This window comes from Diabrotica virgifera, chromosome 4, assembly GCF_917563875.1.
Source record: "Diabrotica virgifera virgifera chromosome 4, PGI_DIABVI_V3a".
Lineage (NCBI taxonomy): Eukaryota > Metazoa > Arthropoda > Insecta > Coleoptera > Chrysomelidae > Diabrotica > Diabrotica virgifera.
In genome coordinates this window covers 230284649-230305594 of record NC_065446.1, presented here as the reverse complement: position 1 = coordinate 230305594, position 20946 = coordinate 230284649, and the positions used below count along the sequence as shown (strand labels likewise).

At 34.0% G+C, this 20946-nt stretch overlaps 2 long non-coding RNA genes across 2 annotated transcripts; both read right to left on the bottom strand.

Annotated features, from left to right (window-relative positions):
- Window positions 1-377: 377 nt before the first annotated feature.
- LOC126883327 (uncharacterized) lies at window positions 378-1187 on the bottom strand. Its single transcript, XR_007697611.1, has 2 exons — window positions 1041-1187; window positions 378-791 (listed from the first exon to the last, which is right to left on the bottom strand). It is a non-coding gene; the product is annotated as an uncharacterized LOC126883327 (long non-coding RNA).
- Window positions 1188-11597: 10410 nt separating this feature from the next.
- Window positions 11598-20523, bottom strand: LOC126883328 (uncharacterized). Its single transcript, XR_007697612.1, has 2 exons — window positions 19999-20523; window positions 11598-11918 (listed from the first exon to the last, which is right to left on the bottom strand). It is a non-coding gene; the product is annotated as an uncharacterized LOC126883328 (long non-coding RNA).
- Between the last annotated feature and the right edge of the window lie 423 nt (window positions 20524-20946).

Here is a 20946-nt window from a genome sequence, read left to right as displayed (position 1 = left end):
CTTATTTTGGTCAATCGTTACACTATTACCACCTAATCAACTGATTTATTCAAACTAGAAAAAAATAAGGTCCGGCTTTAAAAAATTAGTTCGTTTGGGTCTTAGAAAAAATTTCACCCTGTATACGCTTTTTGAAAACTCTAATATTAATTTTACAAATAAGACAATTAGGCAATTAAACTGACATATTTATTTTTTCCCCACACGATTACTTAATTTTTTATAAAAAAATCAAATTTGACCATGAATTAAAAATATATTATAATAATTTATAAAAAAACTACAGAATAGCCACTTGTTTAACCAACTACATTTAAATACATGATAATACCTAGGGGAAGGGGGTATGATGGGGTAGCTAAGGAAAATAACAAAAATACAACATAATTACTACGTTTATTACTATTACTAATTGATGGCGCGTTACGTCATTAATCTAACTATGATTTGGTACAATCTTTGGAAAATCAACCTATCACATTTTTCAACAATTAGCCATTAATAAGAACATTATGAAAAACCATCTTGCCCCATACTATGGGGTATGATGGGGTAATGGAATTGGAGCATGATGGTGATGCTAATTAATTCTCACAAAACAAACAAAAATGTGTATTTGCTCCAGATCTTCATTGTCCACCCTAGTACAAGCATTGTGAGCTCAACATCCACAGATCTGGCAGCCTACCCAGGGTTTTGACGATATCACTTTATCTATGGCTGTTTTCATAGCATCTCTCGACCACTCTCCTCTTTTTGTTTTTTCTTGTAAGTACGTACCATGGTATTATCTAAAACAATAATCCAATGTTATTTATTAAGAAATTTAAATTAACCCAGACTTACCACCAATGTCCCATCATACTCCGCACCCAATACCCCATCTTGCCTCAAAAGGTAACTTTGAACAAAAGTAGGTAACTAGTTTACCTACCGGTAAATGTTTAACGTATCCACACAAACAATATGCCATTATTAAAATAAGAATACTAGTAAACAACGATAAAAAAGACATTAATGAGGTGATCATAATTAGGTACCTTAAAATAACGATGGTTGTCCTTGCACAAAATTAGATCAACGGAGCGCTAAAACAGTTTTCCGTTTGTAAACAAAAAACGCGTGCACTCTCATTCACGGTTTCTCTTGCAGTGACCGTTAATCGAATAACTCTTCTTATTGAGTTATTGCATGCTATTCACCAACGTGTAGTTTCTTGTTTGTGTGCGGTACCCCGTCTTCCCTCGCGACCCCGTCATGCCCCCCATTCCCCTACATGTGATCAATGTTTATAAAAAAAAAAAAATAAAGTAGAAAAAGAACCAGCCTTAGTTTTATTTTTGTAGAGAAACCGTCAAAATTAATCTTTATATTTGAAGAATTAGAAGAAACCTTTTTTTAAGGCGTTGTTTGACGCCTGGTGGACGCCAGGTGGCGCTGTGGCGCATTGTCCAGAATAACCTACTTTTCTATTACCTACCTGTTACCGTTACTATTAACTGTCTACCGATATTATTAAAATATTAATATTTTTTATATAAGTAAAACACTTATTAATGCATTTTTTCTATTTTTTTTAAAATATGATTATTACCTACCATGTTGTCGGGCCACCATTTTGTGGGCGGGTACAAAGTATACTCTGACTAGACTAAACAATTTAACAGGAAAAGCAGAGTGTGAGTGGGAATCTGGCAGTTTCTTCGAATTTCTGTTATCCTCATAGGATAACATGTAAACAGAAGTGTATATTTTCTTTACACATTCAGTGCATCACTCAAATAACGTAAAAACAATGAATGGAATTGGTGTGATATTTGGTATTTAACTACAGTTGTTGCTGTTATGTTTGAATGCTGTCCTATCAGGATAACAGAAATAGAAAAAATATCTAGGTACTATCTAAATCAAATCAGAAAAATATTGTGGATGGCGGTTGTTGAAAAAACACCGGTTTTCGGTTATATTGTATAGGGTAGGGTGGCCCAAGAGCACGCACGTAACATATTTTTTCTATTATAAAATAAATGGTTAGGTTTTAATTATCAAATCAAGAATGGCTGAAATATGTAATATATAAGATAAAAAAATGTAAATACTTTTTGACTCTAAAGTTGTACAAAACATAAAAAATTCAATAATACTCAAATAGTGCACATGCGTACTCTTGGGAATGCATCGTCTTAAGAGTACGCAGTAGGTTTCCTAAGAGTGCGCATACCTTTTAAAAGTACAACAGAGCAAGGAACATTGAAATAAACGAAAAATTACTGACCTGTTACATATTAATGTGATTTTCAAAGATCGGTGTGCTCAAAGCACTTGATTAGATAATTAACTAATTAATTAAATTTAATTTTAATGATGCACTTATGATTTAATCACACTATTTAATGCTCTAATCTCAGGGTTTTATATTCTCGTGCTTCAATATCTCCTTTGCTTTACATATGATAAATAAGGTCAAAGATTAACGGAATAAAACACATATATGGTACAAAAGCATCTATTGAAATAAATTCACCCTCAAAATATCCTCTAAAAATAATATCTCCTATTCTGATTATTGAAATAACCCTACCACTATCTAAAGTACTTATTGAAATTTGCGTTATGAATAATTCTACAAAAAAAATAAAACTGTCTCTCGGATGATGAGTTGTCCAAATTCTTGTCTCTGGTCGCCAACAATTTACTCTCAGCAGCCCCCTATGTAGTCAGCAATCTCGCAACAAATTATTGCAAGCCTATTGTCATTAATGACCCCCTACAGATGCACGTATCTTTCAAAAAACAATGCTAGCCTTTTCTCCTCTCGATAAACTGAATCTATTTCTCGTTCCGGCATGCAACGGTGACTCTTGGAATATAAGTAGAACAATATAACTTACAATGCTTTACGTGATGAGCTTCCGTCAGGACACTTATTTCAACAAACTCACAACTATTCACTTATCTGCCTTACTACTTCAGGAGACTCTTAGAGATCACCACTAGTCGACTTAACGATCATTTAACAACTGACTCTTCTTCCACCCTCTAACATTTCGCTAAACTCCCATTCTTCATACCTAGCCCCTCCTTTTTCCTTCTTCACCAATCCGAGTTCCTCAATTTTATCCCCATCTACCTTTCAGATAACAAACACCAATTTTCCCTACCATTAGAAATTTCCTAAAACTAATTACATGCCAATCGGTTTTTTTTCCTTTCTTAATATCTAAACAAAGATTACATTCATTTAAATTTCTAAATACAATTGTTCCCTCGCCGCAAAAGTCCATTTGGGAAACCCGGTCTCATTGTCCAAACACATAACCACTTTCTTATCATACTAACTGTACAAAGAAAATACTTAATCCCTATTTAAATTTTGTTTACCTACGGCCATCCAAAGATAATTGACTTGCATTTCTTCGAAATGAATTTTGGTATATTTTTATTATATGTTTTAACTTTTCTAAAATATTAAGATCGAAACCATATTAATTCAAATTTTACATATCTTAACAATATATAAGTTTATTAATAATGAAAGTACATTAAAAATATAAAATTAAGAATCTTTAATTATAACAGAAATCACAGCAGAACTGACCAACTGAATAATATGTGCAGGCTTCATGCCACCAGACTTTACATTGAAAGCACTGGATCCAGTCTTCATCTGGTGGTTCCACAAACTGTTTATTACATGCAGGACAAAATATGTCTTTCTCAGGCATTTGATTCAATTCCGATTTATTTTCATTATCCTCAATATTTATTTTAGCTGATTTTGTTTTCGACAACACCTTTCTTTTCAACTTTTTCAAACTTTTCACCAAAGTGTTCTGATTTTTATCTTCATTTCTGTCTCCATCTATTCTGTCTCCATCTATTTGTCTTTTAACAGCCTTCTTTTTGTTGGAATTTTTTCTTTGAGCTTCTGCCTCTAACATCTCCAAAGAGTCCTTAAAAGGCGTACTTGTTAAAATTTCTGATTTTTGTGCTCTTCTATTTCGAACTTCAGAACATTCCATTTTTGGTAGTGGCCTAATTTCGGATGGAGACCGAATGGGAGTTGATAGCTCAACGTTATCAACTAAAGAGTTAGTTGATATTTCCGGAACTTGTTTAGCTTGATTGTCTTCTGAACCATTTTTATTAATTATTATCAATGTTGGATCAGGAACATCTATTATTTCAACTTGATCCATACTGATCAAAACTGGTGTGTTCAAAAGATCAAATTTTAACTGATCTACTGATTCTTGTTCATTATTGTCATCTAAGGAAATTTCACAATCTACCACTTCTAATGCATCATCAGGGAATTTTTTTTTACTTCCACAAGCTTCCTCCCATGTGTTAACAGATTCTACCTCCTTTTCGTTTTCTCTGTTTGGGGCAGATTCTGCTGCTTCCACCGTCAATATTTCCTGTTCAGGTTGATTTTGGGTAAATGGTCTATCACTTACCATAGAAGGAGCGAAGTCTTCTTCTGAGAATATTTGTGGATTGAACGGAAAAATTCCGGTCGATTTAAATGCGTTTACAGCCTTTTCGATGTTGGCAACTTTATAATAAGCTTTTGAAAACAAACCAGCTACGTCAGTCTGGTTAATAACTTTACCAGGATGACTGAGGAGCCAGCTGTCACAAAATTGGCTATAAGTCGACTTAAAAGGCGCAAAAAATCCTTTATCAAGCGGTTGAAGTTTTTGACTTGTGTGGGGTGGAATAGTCACAAGATGAATATGGTTCTTTCGGCAAAAATTAATGACTTGTAGGGTACGATGTGAAACATGATTATCAAAAACAAGCAAAACAGGTGTTTCTTGATTAGATCTCACTGCTTGTTGAAAATGTTGAATCCACTGAATGAACAAGTCTGCATTTATGAACCCTGATTCTGAAATTAATTTTAAAGTTCCACTTGGAGCTTCTTTGTAAAGATCTTCCCGCATCCTTTTCCTGGGAAAAATTAATGCTGGTGCTAGGTATTCTCCACTAGCGTTAAAACAACAAACTGCCGTGATTAACTGACCACGTTCTGCACTTGCGGCCTTTCCAACACTTCTTTTTCCTTTAGTTGTGATAACTTTTGGCAGTTTATTGGGAACCGTACTTATCCCAGTTTCATCCATGTTATAAATGCGGTTGGGAGGAAACTTAAACTTTTCATACAAGCATTGAAGGTTGTCAAAAAATCTATCAATTTGAGGTTTATTAAAACCCATTATCCTCCCTATTGAACATTTTTCGGGTTGTCGAAGCGTTAATTTCTGCCGTAGACAAAAGTTTCTAACCCACTTGTCACCTGCAGCTTTCTTAGTTGAATTGAAAGGATGTTCAATACCATTCATGACAGCATATTCAAATGCTAACTGCTTAAGGTCTTTTCTTGTTAATCCATAAAACCTTACATCAAGTTGTCTTAGGTGATCTGCTAGCTGGATTTCCATTTCATTAGAAAAAGCACATTTGAATCTACCTAAAGATGTAGGTACCGTGCCACATTTTAAGCGCTTGCGAATAGTGGCCTCAGGAATATTCAGTTCTCTCGATATTTGCCTTTTCGATTTTCCATTTTCAATATCAGCTTGTATTTGTTCCATCAGTTGCTCGGTAAAAATCAGCTTTCTTTGGGACGTTCTCTTGTAGGTGTGAGCACTCATTTTCTGAAAAAAAAAAAACAATGCTATAAAAAGATATATATACCTACCTAACTGTTATAACTGTTGATGTAGCAGAGTGATTTCTTTTGACTATTTTTCTTCTTAACAGTAAGTAATAATTAACCGCCCTTTAATAGTACACCTTCCCAAGAGTACGCACTGCGTACTCTTAGGAACTTTAAAATGCGTACTCTTGGGGCAGCATACCAACTGGTACATAAAATCGTTTTTTTTTTATTTTCGAAACAAAAAACGTAATAAATCAAGGTAAAATAAATAAAGGCAAACATAATCTGTAGAATAATCATATTCAAGTGTAATAAATGTTCCTACTTACCACACAGCACGTTATTTTCAGCAAGAGCAAAGAATACATATCTCCCAAGAACCGACACAAACGGATTATCTATGAACTAAATTTTTATGCGCATGTGCCAGATCGGCCATTTCTCAATTTGTATGAATAGCAAATAATTTTGGTGACATTTGTCTTGTACAGGATCGGCGTTTGTTGCCACAGTTGTTTGTTTGGCTTGGCTTGGCGTTAGTATTTTGTTTTTGTATCAGTTTGTAGCTCATAATCTTTTGTATAGACTTATTTTCTATATATATTTTCTTATATAGCCTACAACTATTAATTGTTATTTTCCAATATTTATACAATTTAATTCTTTTTGAGATATCTTGATTATGTGAATTAATTATTTTAAGCTTTTTCATGAACTATAAACTATCGTATAAAAAATTAATTTTGTATTTATTGGGATTTCACAAAGAATTTGAATCTAAAATATCATACAAATTCTCTAACCTTTCTTTGACCTCTACTGTACCAAATGCATCTGCAGGAAGAGCACAAAGTCATATTTTATATGTGTTCATTCCACAAGCCACGTGCTGTGTTTAAAAAGTTGAGAATCCAATACTCACAAAAACTTCCATACAGTACTTTTATCAGCAAACCTAAATTAAATTTAATAAACTATGTTTCATTAAATTGTTTCTGTAGTTTGTATAAAACAATAACTTAGGTCAAATATATAAAACAATTTATGACTGACTACTTGAAATTCAGGATTTTCAAGAGTAACATTATATAATTTAGCTAATTCAAAAAGTTTGATCCAATATCACTTGAAATTGTTTCAACATTCAAGTTAATGCTTGATAATTGACAATACACTCTTCATAATAGGTTTACATTCTCTTGATTATACTTGCGTTCCAACAAAAAAAGCTAAAGGCTGCTTTCATATGGAATATAAGCTTCTGACCATAATGATCAAAATGTTTCCATATATACACTATACACTCACCGGCAGAGAAAACGGGCACCCCAAAAAATGGGTCATTTTTAATGTCTTGTATTTCCTAAACCTGATGTCCGATTTAAGTAATTTTTTTAATATGTTATAGCTTATTCTTTATCAATATCGCTGTAATAATATTGTTGCTAGACAGGTACATTGTCATTGTATACAGGGTGTACGAATCAAACTGTGTTTTTTTCTCAAGCTTTGGAACACCCTGTGGAATGTTCTAGCTTTTATAAAATACTGAAATTATAACCAAACTATAGCCTCAGGTTTTCTTAACATTCTGTTTTTTTATTCATTCGCTTATGTTGGATAATAAAAAAGTTAAGCACTTTAACAACTACCCCTGTTTTTCGTTAATACAGGGTGTTTTTAAATAAGTACGGCAAACTTTAAGGGGTAATTCTGCATGATAAAATAATGACAGTTTGCTTTATAAACGTATGCCCGCAAATGTTTCGTTTCCGAGATAGGGGGTGTTGAAAATGTTATTACAAACTGACGATTTATTTATTTCTCTAAAACGGTTTGTGATATGCAAATGAAATTTGGTAGATTTTAAGAGATAGTTATTGCGCATTTTTTGGCATACAATTAAGAATTTTAGATTTACCATTGGCGTGCATACGGGTATAAATATTTTAGATATATCCCGTATGCACGCCAATAGTGAATATAAAATTCTCAATTGTCTGCCAAAAAATGCGCAATAACTAGCTCTTAAAATCTACCAAATTTAATTTGCATATCACAAACCGTTTTAGAGCAATAAATAAATCGTCAGCTTGTAAGAACAATTTCAACACCCCCTATCTCAGAAACGAAGTATGTGCGGGCATAAGTTTATAAAGCAAATTTTCATTATTTTATCATGCAGAATTACCCCTTAAAGTTTGCCGTACTTATTGAAAAACACCCTGTATTGACGAAAAACAGGGCTAGTTGTTAAAGTGCCTAACTTTTTTATTATCCAACATAAGCGAATGAATAAAAAAACAGAATGTTAAGAAAATCTGTGGCTATAGTTGGGTTTTAATTTTAGTATTTTATAAAGGCTAGAACATTCCACAGGGTGTTCCAAAGTTTGAGAAAAAAACACAGTTTGATTCGTACACCCTGTATACAATGACAATGTACCTGTCTAGCAACAATATTATTACAGCGATATTGATAAAGAATAAGGCTATAACATATTAAAAAAATTACTTAAATCGGACATCAAGTTTAGGAAATACAAGACATTAAAAATGACCCATTTTTTGGGGTGCCCGTTTTCTCTGCCGGTGAGTGTATATTAATTAATAATTAAAAAAATTACCTTTCCTCTTTTCTCGATTGCTTATTAGCTTTTATTGTATACTATATATATTTTTTCAGGTAATACATCTTTATATTTATAGAAATAAAATAGTACAATACTTATTGGTTTTTTATTTGTTTACCCCGATATTCGACTTTAAAGAATGTACTGGCTGGTTTTGGCTGGAATGTACGGAATGTTTTGGCTGGTTTCTAAGACAATAAAAATTGAAAATATTGACATTCGATTTTAACATACAGTTTCTTGTTGTTGATCACGAACATTTGTCATCCAAAAAGAATTGGATTCCGTGACGGTTACAACGGCTGTTATTTTTCGATTATTTTACGAAATAACGAATATAATGAATTAGGAATTACCTCGACAAACAAGTAATTGGTCCTACGTTTTCACCCAAAGTAATCGAAAGTAGAACTGGAAGTCGATATTGGAACTCTTCGTGTAACTTTGCGTCGATTGATCTACGATTTTACTAATTTTGTCATCTTGTTTTACATTCATATCATATTTTGAGTGACTTTAAAGCAGTACCTACGGTTGTAACTCTAAAACCGAAGTCCGATGTCAAATTTCTCATCTTTAATACCATCCATGGGTTATAAGCTTTCATTCGACACCTCATTTGTCATTCTATCTGTATTGGTAACTGAGGAGTTGTATTCGCGGTCGGACGGACAGACAGTCATGAAACCAGAAGTATATATTTGTTCTCGTCTTGCGAATGCGCGTCGAATAATATATCACTTGTGCTATTGCGGTGACTTTAAAAGAGTACTTCCGGTCGCATTTCTAAAACCGGAAGTCCTAGGTCAAATTTCCCACCTTTAATACCATCCATGTATTATGAGCTTTCATTCGACACCTCATTTGTGATTTTACCTGGTATAGTGACGGAGGAGTTACATTTCCGGTCGGACGGACAGACAGTCTAGGTCAAATGTCTCACCTTGAGTACCATCCATGATTATAAGCGTTCATTTGACACCTCATTTGTCATTCTACCTGGTATAGTGACTGAAGGAGTTATATTCGCGGTCGGACGGACATATCGCCTATTAGGTCACACCAAGTCGTTCAAATTTTTACCAACTTCTTCACACTTTTTCAAAATTGGTGAAAACAACAAATTATATTTTGTATCGTTGTATCAATATAAGCCAAAAATAATAATTAGTGAATGTCACGCCACTATAATATATTTTATTATTGGTCTTTCAATGCTAAAATCAGGATAAAAAAGGTATTTTATCCATGGTTTTAATCAATATAATTCTCACCATTACTTTGTGTTGTATTTGCAACCTTTTGTAAATCAAAAATAATTCCAACATATTAAGAATGTCAACAAAAGCCGGCCCTGCATGCAACCTTTCTCTCAGTGCAACTAAAATTTTATTGATACACGCCAGAAATGTGCGAGACTTTTTTCAGTGTACTCGCGTGTACACTTGCCAACTCGATACTAAAATTAAGTACATGCTAACAACAAAAGAATCGCCGTCCGTGTCGGTTCTTGTGAGAGATATGTATTCTTTGGCAAGAGCAAAACTATACATATAACCTATACTGCAATCACGTTTTTACAGGTTATGAGATGTTAGCACCTCATTGATCGAATTTCGTAAAAATAATTATACCATCCTTTTGCTCACGGTTTGTACAGCAATGATCACTAGGTTTCAGATTTTGATCACCTGTAGTTTATTTTTTATTAAGGGTTGAAAATTCAAGGACGAAAAAAAAGATGTTGGCACCTCATTGATCGAAATCTTTAAAACAAATGACTGTATTCGATAGGAAATAAAGCGCTGAGCAATGATCACCTATTTTGAACATTGATCAGGCTTTTTTTGCACTGAAAATAATTATTAAAGTTGCAATAACATTACCACGCACGCGCAGTCCATTAAAAATTTTATATCTAACAGGAGCCCAGTTCTTTAGCGCGGTAAAAATTTTAAACCTACTGTGAAATCAGTGCCTTCCCGAGTTTTGCTAAATTACTATGTTACGGCTAGTATTTCTGAAATATATTTATACCATCTGAAAGTTAACAAAGTGCTCACGAAAGGACACACATTTCCAGGGTTTAGTCATTAGCAGATAATTTTGTATTAATTATTTGAAAAATTTTCAAGGACAGTCACTCTTCAATCTCATCAAAATTCTTGCAAGCTTTTTACTCTTAGAACGAATCTTTTTCTTACAGTGTTGCGCGATTTTGAATAAGTAATAAATTATAAGTTCTGACCTAGAAAACTCAGAATTGATTTTTACATTATAATCACACAAAGCGGTTATAGTTAAATTTGTTGCTATCTAGAGAATGTAAAGATTATTCGTGATAATAAGAATTGTAATATATTTCTTTGTTGTGGATATTAGGACTAATATAATCCAAGGAGACTAAGTCAGATCACACTATTGGCAACTGAGCATCTTAAAACATATGTCTTATTATATGCATTGTTGTCAGGTCTAAAAGTTACTTTTTCTCTTAGAGTTTTTTATACCTACCTAATAATACTATTATAACTATTATATTATATTATATTATATTATATTATATTATATTATATTATATTATATTATATTATAATAATTATACTATCATTTTTTAAAAAGGAATTTCTTTTTTTAAGCAATGATACTATTATATAAAACTGGTGATTTTTTCCTTCGCCATGCGACGGGGGATACAATCAATTGCCCTGTACAGTCGCTGCACTCAATTTTTTTCTGGCATCCTCTAATTTTATTTGACAACCAACGTTTTCTGACTCGTACTTTTTTTTTTATTTTATAACTATGAGAAAGACTGGATTGATTTGGCTAATTTTGATTTTGAAATATTTTTAAAAGTCGTGTTCTCACCATAGATATAATAACACAATAGATTAGGCCAGGTCCGAAAAATAGCCTAACGCGGAGAAGTTCGGGTCGGTGGTCTATTTATCTCTCTTTACCGACGCTTAGCTTTCTCTCTCTAGCATATGATGGCTGCCGCCTCTGTGTCACTGTCGTTCCATTAAACCCACCTCTTGGTAGATACGCTCACACTCGCACGACAGACAAATATAGCTAGGCTACTGTACTTAACCCGCGAGTAGTCGCACCGTTAGATAGAATCTCACATTATATCCTTTTTCGCGATAATTAACTTGATGAAAAATTTTGCAATTTTGAAAAAATTTCGTAAGTGCCTCGAGGAAGGGTGTAGTAATACGTAGGACTTTTTTTATTTTTTTTCTTCTTCTTTTTGTGGAAATTATGGCTATGGGGACAGCCAATTAGCTTTAATAATTGTTATAAATAATATTTTTATTATCTGGACCAGAATAATATTTCATTGTTTATATAATATAATAGGTACAATAAAAAGTATTTTTCAACATTTACTCTGCGATAAAGTTTAAAATTCAAAACCCTCCAGTGATTGACAGACTCCTAAGCCTAAAAAGACTGGCCAGAAGACCAAGCTGCTAGGTCAATTCCAGAGAGTCGTCAATCGTCAATGGACGACACCTGCCACAAGCCAAGAACTTATACCATATAATTACGGGTGATTCCATTTCAAATCCTCAATTTTGGATCAAAAAAACTTTTGGATCTCCGATTTGTCTGAAAATTTGTATATATATAGCATCTGAGAGATGTAGAAATAAAACATTTAAGGTCGAATTGTCTTCTTCTTCTTTTCTCAAATTGTTATTTTAAGCGATTTTATAGTGATTTTGTATTTATTTAAACAAATTTGCATTTTCTATCGTAAAGTATCAATGGAAAACATACTATTTTAATACAAGGGACTCAAAAATGTCATTTATATGGCATTATAGGTATAGGTAACAAGTTATTTGGATTCAAAACAGGTTTTTGATCAAATTTTATAGTGTAGAAAACGTGAAAATACCGTCATTTTCCTTCATTTCCAAAATACAGTCAAACCCGCTTATTGGAATAGCCTTTGTGCCAAGTACAAGTATTCCTATAACCGGGATATTCTAATAACCGATCATTGGTTGCTACTATAAATGTTTCGGGACCTCAAATTTCTATTCCTTAAACCGGGATATTCCTTTAAGAGGTATTCTAATAAGCGGGTTCGACTGTACATCATAATCGATTTGGCTGAAAATTTGCCCACAGATAGCCAAAACATAGGACTTTAAGTGGTTAGAAGGATTTGAATTATATTACAATAATAAAAAAGTTACATGCAATATCATGGTCAAAAATATAGGCGGTTACTGTAAGTATAATTAACTCAGAAAATATCGACCTCACGACAAAAATTTTTAAAAAGAAATTGTAATAATTGTAAATACGATTTATTTTTAACAATTTCAGTTTCTACCATTTTTGTGGAAAAGTTAAAAATGGCGGAGATATTGTACAAAAACGGTTCTCCTTTAAAATCAAGATGGTGGCTAACGTAACGGAGGAATTCATTCGCGATTTTAAATTTAGACTACTTTTGACCCCCCTAAAGATAAGAAAAATAAAATTTTGAGCAGCTCGGCATGCAAGGTCAAATGCTATCCCGACTGGACTAATTATACTTTTGAGTATTTTGAGTTTGTATTGTAATGTAATTCAATGCTCCTCCTAGCGGCGCCGCTTGGTACACTTCGCGTCATATAAAACTGGTACACTTTTTTTCCCAATGTAAACCTGTGTTCAGACTGACAATTATTGTTCGTGAATCACTTCGTTGTTGCCATCACAGATAACGCAATTGCACTAAATCTAAATACAAAAAAATAACGTTTAAAATGTATATTTCGAATAATTGTAATACATATATTTAAATTACACACTTGTTCACTGTAAAAGTTATTCATTTTGTATTAATTTCAAATTAAATTTTTCATTTTTCCAGTGTGTTTTATGTATTCTACACAACTTAATGCAGTTTTGTCCTACAATTTACGAGAAACCAATCACACCTCTCGATTTGACATTAAACATAATAATTTAAAGTCATGCCAAGATTTATTATCTATCATTATTTTTGAATTGAAATATTTTTATAAATTATAATAAAAACCGAATCAATGTATGGATACTTAATTTAGATGACGGAAAATTACAATTGTTTTAGTTTTTAGTGTATTAAAAAATGCGGTCTGTCGCACAGCCCCGTTTTTACCTAGTTTGATATAATATTTTCGTTGAACTGGCAACTTTGCCCTAGAAATTGGAATGACACTTGTGACAAGATCAACTTACACAACTTGAAAAACACGATTTTCGGTTATAAGAGTTGTACCAGTTTTTTTTGACGCGAAGTGTACTATCGTATCTCGGTTAACAGAATCCTGACTCTTGGTCGAAATTTATTTTTATTCATTTTGTCATTCCCCGTTAGAGGATAGTCTAACCACACTCTGCTGCAGATATTTTAATATATGCAGTTCTTCTTCGTTTCGAGTTGATTCAGTTCAGTCTACTTGCATAGCCTCTTTGATAAGGGGTAGAGACCCCGAAACACGGTGTCAGAGGATGGCAAGAGACTCGAATTGAATCAAAACGAAAACGATTATTTTCTTTTCTAATTCAAATCATTCTAACCACTTAAAGTCTATCTGTGGGCATATTTTCAGCCAAATCGATTATAATGTATTTTGGGAATGGAGGAAAATGTAAAAATAGTTATTTATGATATAAGTGTTAAAAGTACACGTTTAAGGCACGCATGTGAAAGTTTTCAGAATGAGCGAAGCGAGTTCTGCAATTCACATGAGTGCCTTAAAAATGTACTTTTTAACACGCATATCATACAATATTTTTTCTACAAACGTAATTACAGGGCAATATCCACAAAAACTTTTACTTGAACTTGACTGACATTCCATTTTTATATTTTTTTGACATTACATCAAAATTGCCTATACGGTCAATACGAACTGCAGTGCCATACAAATTTTAAAGCACTAGTGCCTTAAAGTGGCATAACGATCGTATGGAGTGCTAAAAATTGCATTTTTAACACGGTTGTAGAAAAACGATATTTAAACGTTTTATACACTATAAAATTTGATCAAAAACTGATTTTCCATCAAAATAACTTGTTATAATGCCATATAATGATATTTTTGAGTCCCTTCTACTAAAATATATTTTTTTTCATTGATACTTTACGATGTAAATTGCAAATTTGTTTAAATAAACACCAAATCATGTAAAATCGCATAAAATGACATTTTGAGAAAAAAAAAGAATAAGACATTTGACCTTAAATACTTATTTTGTATTTGCTGTCTTTTTCTATAACAAAAGTTTGTTATTTATAGAAAAAGACAGCAAATACAAAATAAGTGATTGATGTGATCGTTCATGGGGATTTTCATTCAGTCATTTGTTTCGAGCTTCTGTCATGTGTCACATAATATTAATATATCTACGTCATACGTTATTGGTATTGCCAATGATACAAACCAAAGACGTATGACGTAGATATATTAATATTATGTGACACATGACAGAAGCTCGAAACAAATGACAATCGATGAAAAGCCTCTTTCTACTTTTTTTACATATTACACAGCAATTTTTTTGTATGTTTGTTAAAGACAAGTTACATTTTCCTACTATTCTTTGTATGTACTGGTGGCCGGTGGGAGGGGTTTTAACACCCAAACCACCCCCTGGGTGCGCCACTGGTGCCATTAGTATGAGATGAGTCCGGTAATACTATATTATTAATCTATGGAGATGAGTAACAGCCATAACAGGATGTTTCTGTCGCAGCTTAATGCTGGGTTGACACGATCCAAGTGTACTTTGTCCAAGTCCACTTGGATGCAGCGCGCGCAATACTTGGATGTTACTTTGATAGTATGAGCGGGGTTGACACGTTCCAAGTGTTTTTCATCTTCATCCAAGTCCACCCTCCTACTCTAATTGGACGCTGCGCGCGCAACGCTTGAAGGCTCTTTTCACCGTGTCACCACCCTCGTCAAGTATATTTCCATCAACAGGTTCTATCCAAGTCGCATCAAAGTCTAGTAGGACGGTGGCCAACTTTCTTCCAAGTAGCATCAAAGTATAGTTACAATGGCGTGTCATCGGAAACTATAAAACGGGATATAAGTACAAATAGAAGAATATATATAGTTAAATACAGCACCTAGAGACTTGCAGTTTTTTGCATTATGTTCAGGATGACGTCAGGAAAAAAGTCTACTATTAAAAAATAAATGGAAATGCATAATTGCACTGTAAAGTGCATAAAATGCATCCAAAATTGCATAAATGTAAAAATAAAGTCAAAATCAGTATACTAAGGAACAAAATTTATTATTTGGGGGTTTTTGGGGTCACTGAATACGATTACACCATCAGAACTGAACCCCGGATCACCTGGTGCCCAAGGTCACGGCAAGAGACGTCATCTTCTGGAGTTTCGATGGTTTTCGGCATTAAATCGATGCAAACGGATTACTAACGGGTTTTAGGGGTCGCTAAATACATTGTCAGATATAAATAAAGTTTATATAAATTTGATATATACATAATAGACGAGGGCATTTAGCACAAAATAAATCACTTTTTAAATATAGCACCTAGAGACTTGCACTTTTTTGCTTTACGTTCAGGGTGACGTCAGAAAAAAAGTCTACTAATCAAAAATGGATGGAAATGCATAATTGCACTTTAAAGTGCATAAAATGGTATACTAAGGACCAAATTTTGTTATTCGGGGGTTTTTTGGGCCAGTGAACACGGGTACGCCTCAAAACCGACCCATGGATCATCTGGTGCCCAAGGTCACTGCAAGGGCGTCGTCTTCTGAAATTTCTAGGATTTTTGGCACTAAATTGATGTGAACGGATTACTCATGGGTTTTTGAGGTCGCTAGACACGAATATGCGATCAGAATTGATCTCCGGAGTACCTGGTGCCCAGGGTCGCTACTAAGGCACGTCGCGCGTCGTCTTCTGGGGTTTCGAGAGTTTTCAGCATTTAATAGATGCAAATGGATTACTGGAAAGTTTTTGAGGTCTCTAAATACGAACATGTCATCTGAACCGACCCCCTCTGCACCTGGAGCCCAAGGTCACTGCAGGAGACGTCCTATTCTGGAATTTTGAGGAATTTCGGCATTAAATTAGTAAAAATGAATTACTCGAGGGTTTTTGAGGTCTATAAACACGAATATGCCATCAGAACAGACCACCAGATCACCTGGTGCCCAAGGTCACTACAAGGGACATCATATTTTGGAGCTTCTAGGGCATTCGACAAATTGATGCAAACGGATTGCTTACGGGTTTTTGGGGTCGCTAAACATAAATATGCCATAAGAATTTAGTTCCGAGGTACCTGGTGCCCAGGATCGCTACTAAGGCACGTCATATTCTGGATTTTTGAGTGTCTTCGGCATTCAATTGATGCAAATGGATTACTCAAGGGGTTTGAAGTCGCTAAACCTGAATATTCAATCAGAATCGACCTTCAGAGCACCTAGTGCCTAATATCATAGCAAGGGACGTCATTTTCTGGAGTTTCAAAGGTATTCGGCATTTAATTGATACAAATGAATTACTGAAAGGTTTTTGAGGTCTCTAAAGACGAATATGCTATCAGAACCGACCCCTGGTGCCAAGGATCACAACAAGGGGCGTCATCTTCTGGAGTTTCGAGTGCCTTTGGTACTACATTGATGCAAATGGACTACTCATACGTTTTTGGGGTTGCTGAATATGAATACGCCATCAAAACATACACCGGTGTACCTGGTGCCTAAGGCACGTCATCTTCTGGAGCTTCTAGAGTTTTCAGTATGTACTAAATTGATGCAAACAGATACTCTTATGTTTTCTGAGTGAATACGAATATGACTTAGATGAAATACTTTGGAGTATCTAGTGACCACGAAAGATCACACTATCAAAATAAAACATAATAAATCGATTTTGAAATAAATGAAGGATAAACGCTGTCAGATATAAATTGAGTTTATATTAATAAAGAATTTAAAAAAATGTATAGCACAACATAGTTATTTTAATAAACAGTCCAAGTAAAATAGCAAAAATGTTACCAATTTGAACGTTTTCTTTAAACAACAACTCAAAAAACTTCGGTGTACTCGGTGTGTATCAATTTAGTGTCGGAATGCCTCAAAATTCTAAAAAATGATGTGCATAGCAGCCACTCTAGCCACTAGGAACGCGGGGGGTCGGTTCTGATTTAATATTCGTGTTCAGCAAACCCAAAAACCTATGAGCAATTTGTTTGCATCAATTTAGCACCGAAATTTATCGAAATTCTATAAGATGATATACTTTAGCCACCAGGTGCTCTGGTGTCTGTTCTGATGGTGTATTTGTATTCGAAATGTGTTTTCGATCGAAAACTCTCGAAAATCCAGACGATAACGTGCCTTAGGCTTATAGGTACTCCGATGTCTCTTCTGATGGCGTACTTGTGTTCAGCAATCCCAAGAACCCATGAGTAATCCGTTTGCATCAATTTAATGCCGAAACCCTCCGAAACTCCAGAAGATGAGCTGCCTTAGGCACCAGGTGCTCCGTGGGTCAGATCCGATGGCGTACTCGCGTTCAGCCATTCCAAAAACCTTCCAGTAATCCATTTGCATCAATTTAATGCCGATGAAATCCCTCGAAACTTTAGAAGATGACGTCCCTTGCAGTGGCCATGGTCACCAGGTGCTCCGTGGGTCTGTTCTAATGGCATATTTATGTTTGGCGACCTCAAAAACCCCCGACTAATCTATTTGCATCCATTTTATGCCGAAAACCCTCGAAAATCCAGAAGATGACGTGCCTTAGTAGCGATCCTGGACAACGGGTGCTCCGAAATTAAATTCTGATGACATATTCGTGATTAGCGACCCCAAAAACCCAAGTAATCCGTTTGTATCAATTTAATACCGAAAGCCCTCCAGAAGATGACGTCCCTTACAGTGACCTTGGGCACCAGGTGATCCTAAGGTCTGTCCTGATGGCATGTTCGTATTTAACCACCTCAAAAACCCCCCGAGTAATCCAGTTACATCAATTTAGTGCCGAAATCCATCAAAACTCCAGATGATGACGTGCCTTTGTAGCTACCCTGGGCACCAGGTACCCTGAGGACAATTCTGATGGCATATTCGTGTTTAGCGACCTCAAAAATCCGTAAGTAATCCGCTTGCATCAATTTTATATCGAAAGTCTTCGAAACTCCCGAAGATGACGTCCCTTGAGCACCAGGTGATCCAGATGTGTGTTCTGATCGCATATTCGTGTTTAACCACGTCAAAAACCTCCCGAATAGTCCAGTTACGTCAATTTAGTGCCGAAATCCATCGAAACTCCAGACGATGACGTGCCTTTGTCGCGACCCTTGGCACCAGGTACTCCGGTGGTCAATTTTGATGGCGTAATCGTATTCAGTGACCCCAAAATCCCCCAAATAATAAATTGTGTTCCTTAGTGTACTGATTTTGACTTTATTTTTATATTTATGCAATTTTTGATGCATTTTATGCACTTTACAGTGCAATTATGCATTTCCACCCATTTTTGAATAGTAGACATTTTTTCTGAAGTGATCCTGAACATAATGCAAAAAACTGCAAGTCTCTAGGTGCTGTATTTAAAAATCTATTTATTCGGGTGTTTTTAGTGCTAAATGGCCTGGTCTATTTACACTTTGTGTATTGTTATGTATGTACAAATATCCGTTACTTGACGTTACATTACGTGAGTTACACTACATGATAATTGAATGATTTATGCACATGTTCATACAATTTTTTTTATCTCATATTTGTATCAACTTTTTAAATTTTTGGATTGATCATTTGCAATAGTTGTTCAAATTATTCGGTAGTTATTTTTAAATAGTTTTTAAATGTATTTTAATCTTCATTTTTACTACTTCACTTAGAAAATTAGACTAAGCTCCAAACGCCTCACGTATCCAATTAAGAATCCAAATTTTCCTTTTTTTTCTTTTTAATTTCTTTTTTCTTGATCTGAAGCTTATGTATTAACTTATCAGCAGTACTTAACCACTTGAGTACCCTCCATAATCACTTTCCCCATCTTTGCAATGGTTATTTGTGATTTTATTTGACATCCAAGTAATTTACACGATCAAAGTAGCTTCCAAGTAGCGCGCGCAGCGTCCAAGTTGACTTGGACCAAGTACACTTGGATGCAACTTGGATCGTGTCAACCCGCCTTAAGGTCTGTTAAGAAGACTTATTCTGTCTGTCGATCTCACTCTATCTATATATTTAATATCGTTCTGTATTTTCTTGTTTGATAAGATCTACGTACCCAATCGTCATTATTATCATGCAAATTACCTTTTTGGAATCCCTAGTTTGTCCATAAATACCTATATAAGTAGTACACGTTGTTTTTTAATGCAACCACATTTTAAAAATTACGTTTGTTTTCTGTTATCCACCTTGTTTCAAAATATAAAAGATTGAATATAAGAAATAAAACAAAGCAGGATTCGTCCTTTAAATCGCTGATACGGTAGCGAGGTTTGATAATTGCATTGCAATTTGCAACCCAGAAAATAAGCTAGCTTCCAAAATAAGCAACTTGTTACAGAATATGTTTGTTTTCAATCAGAATTGTATTGATAATTTTCAAATAACAAGTTCAATAGTTAATTTCAAAGTAAGCTGCTTATTATTACAATGTTAATAAATGCTGAAAGTTATACCTACTAAGTGAATAAAACGTTAATGGAAGCCATCGAGATGAATTATTACATATTATTTATAAATATTTACTTAAAAACGTAACTTATTTCAAACAATTTTATACTGTATTGTTCTGAAGCTATTTTCTTATGGCAACTTAGGATAAAACGCCAAATAAATTTAATTTCACACTTAAATTGTGGCTGATAGCCAAATAAAATAGTAAATTATAATTGGTTTAACGATATATACTGAAACTTAGGCAACAAGGCAACACTGTATAATCAGCTGTCTATCAAGTTAGCCAACTTGTACATTCATAATACTCCAGTAGAAGGGATAGAACTATTAACAGAGAGAGAAAAAAATTACTTCTAATGCAAATTGTTGTTACCATCAGCAGTGTTGCCTGAGTTTCAATATTTATTTAAATCAACGAACTTGGTTGAAATATTACATATAAATGTAAATATTTAGAAGTTTATCTCGATGGCTTCGATTAATGTTTTTTCCATATTAGATATAAGTTCACCATTTATTAACATTTTAACAATAAGCCCCTTACTTGCAAATTAACTATCGAACATATAATATATGTATTTATTAAACCGATTAAAGGCAAATATGCACCTATATATAGGTATATTTTTTTATTTTTAAAAATAAAATGCAAATATTGAGCATAGTTATTTATTAATATTATCTTGCCCAAGCATACTTTCGATCTAAGTATACCTTCCCAGAATGAAGACATTTACTTAAAATTAACGATACAAATAACATACACTGGACAAAGGACAAACAGATTAAAATATTTGAACGAGATAACATTGTTCAGAGTTTGGTGGTAAAAATATACGGTGAAGAGTACATTAATAACTGGCAAAATAACGGAAAACATATTACGTTGTGAAATAAATAGATATGAAACCAGTAGAGGTGGGAAATTATATATAAAAACCTAGAAATTTA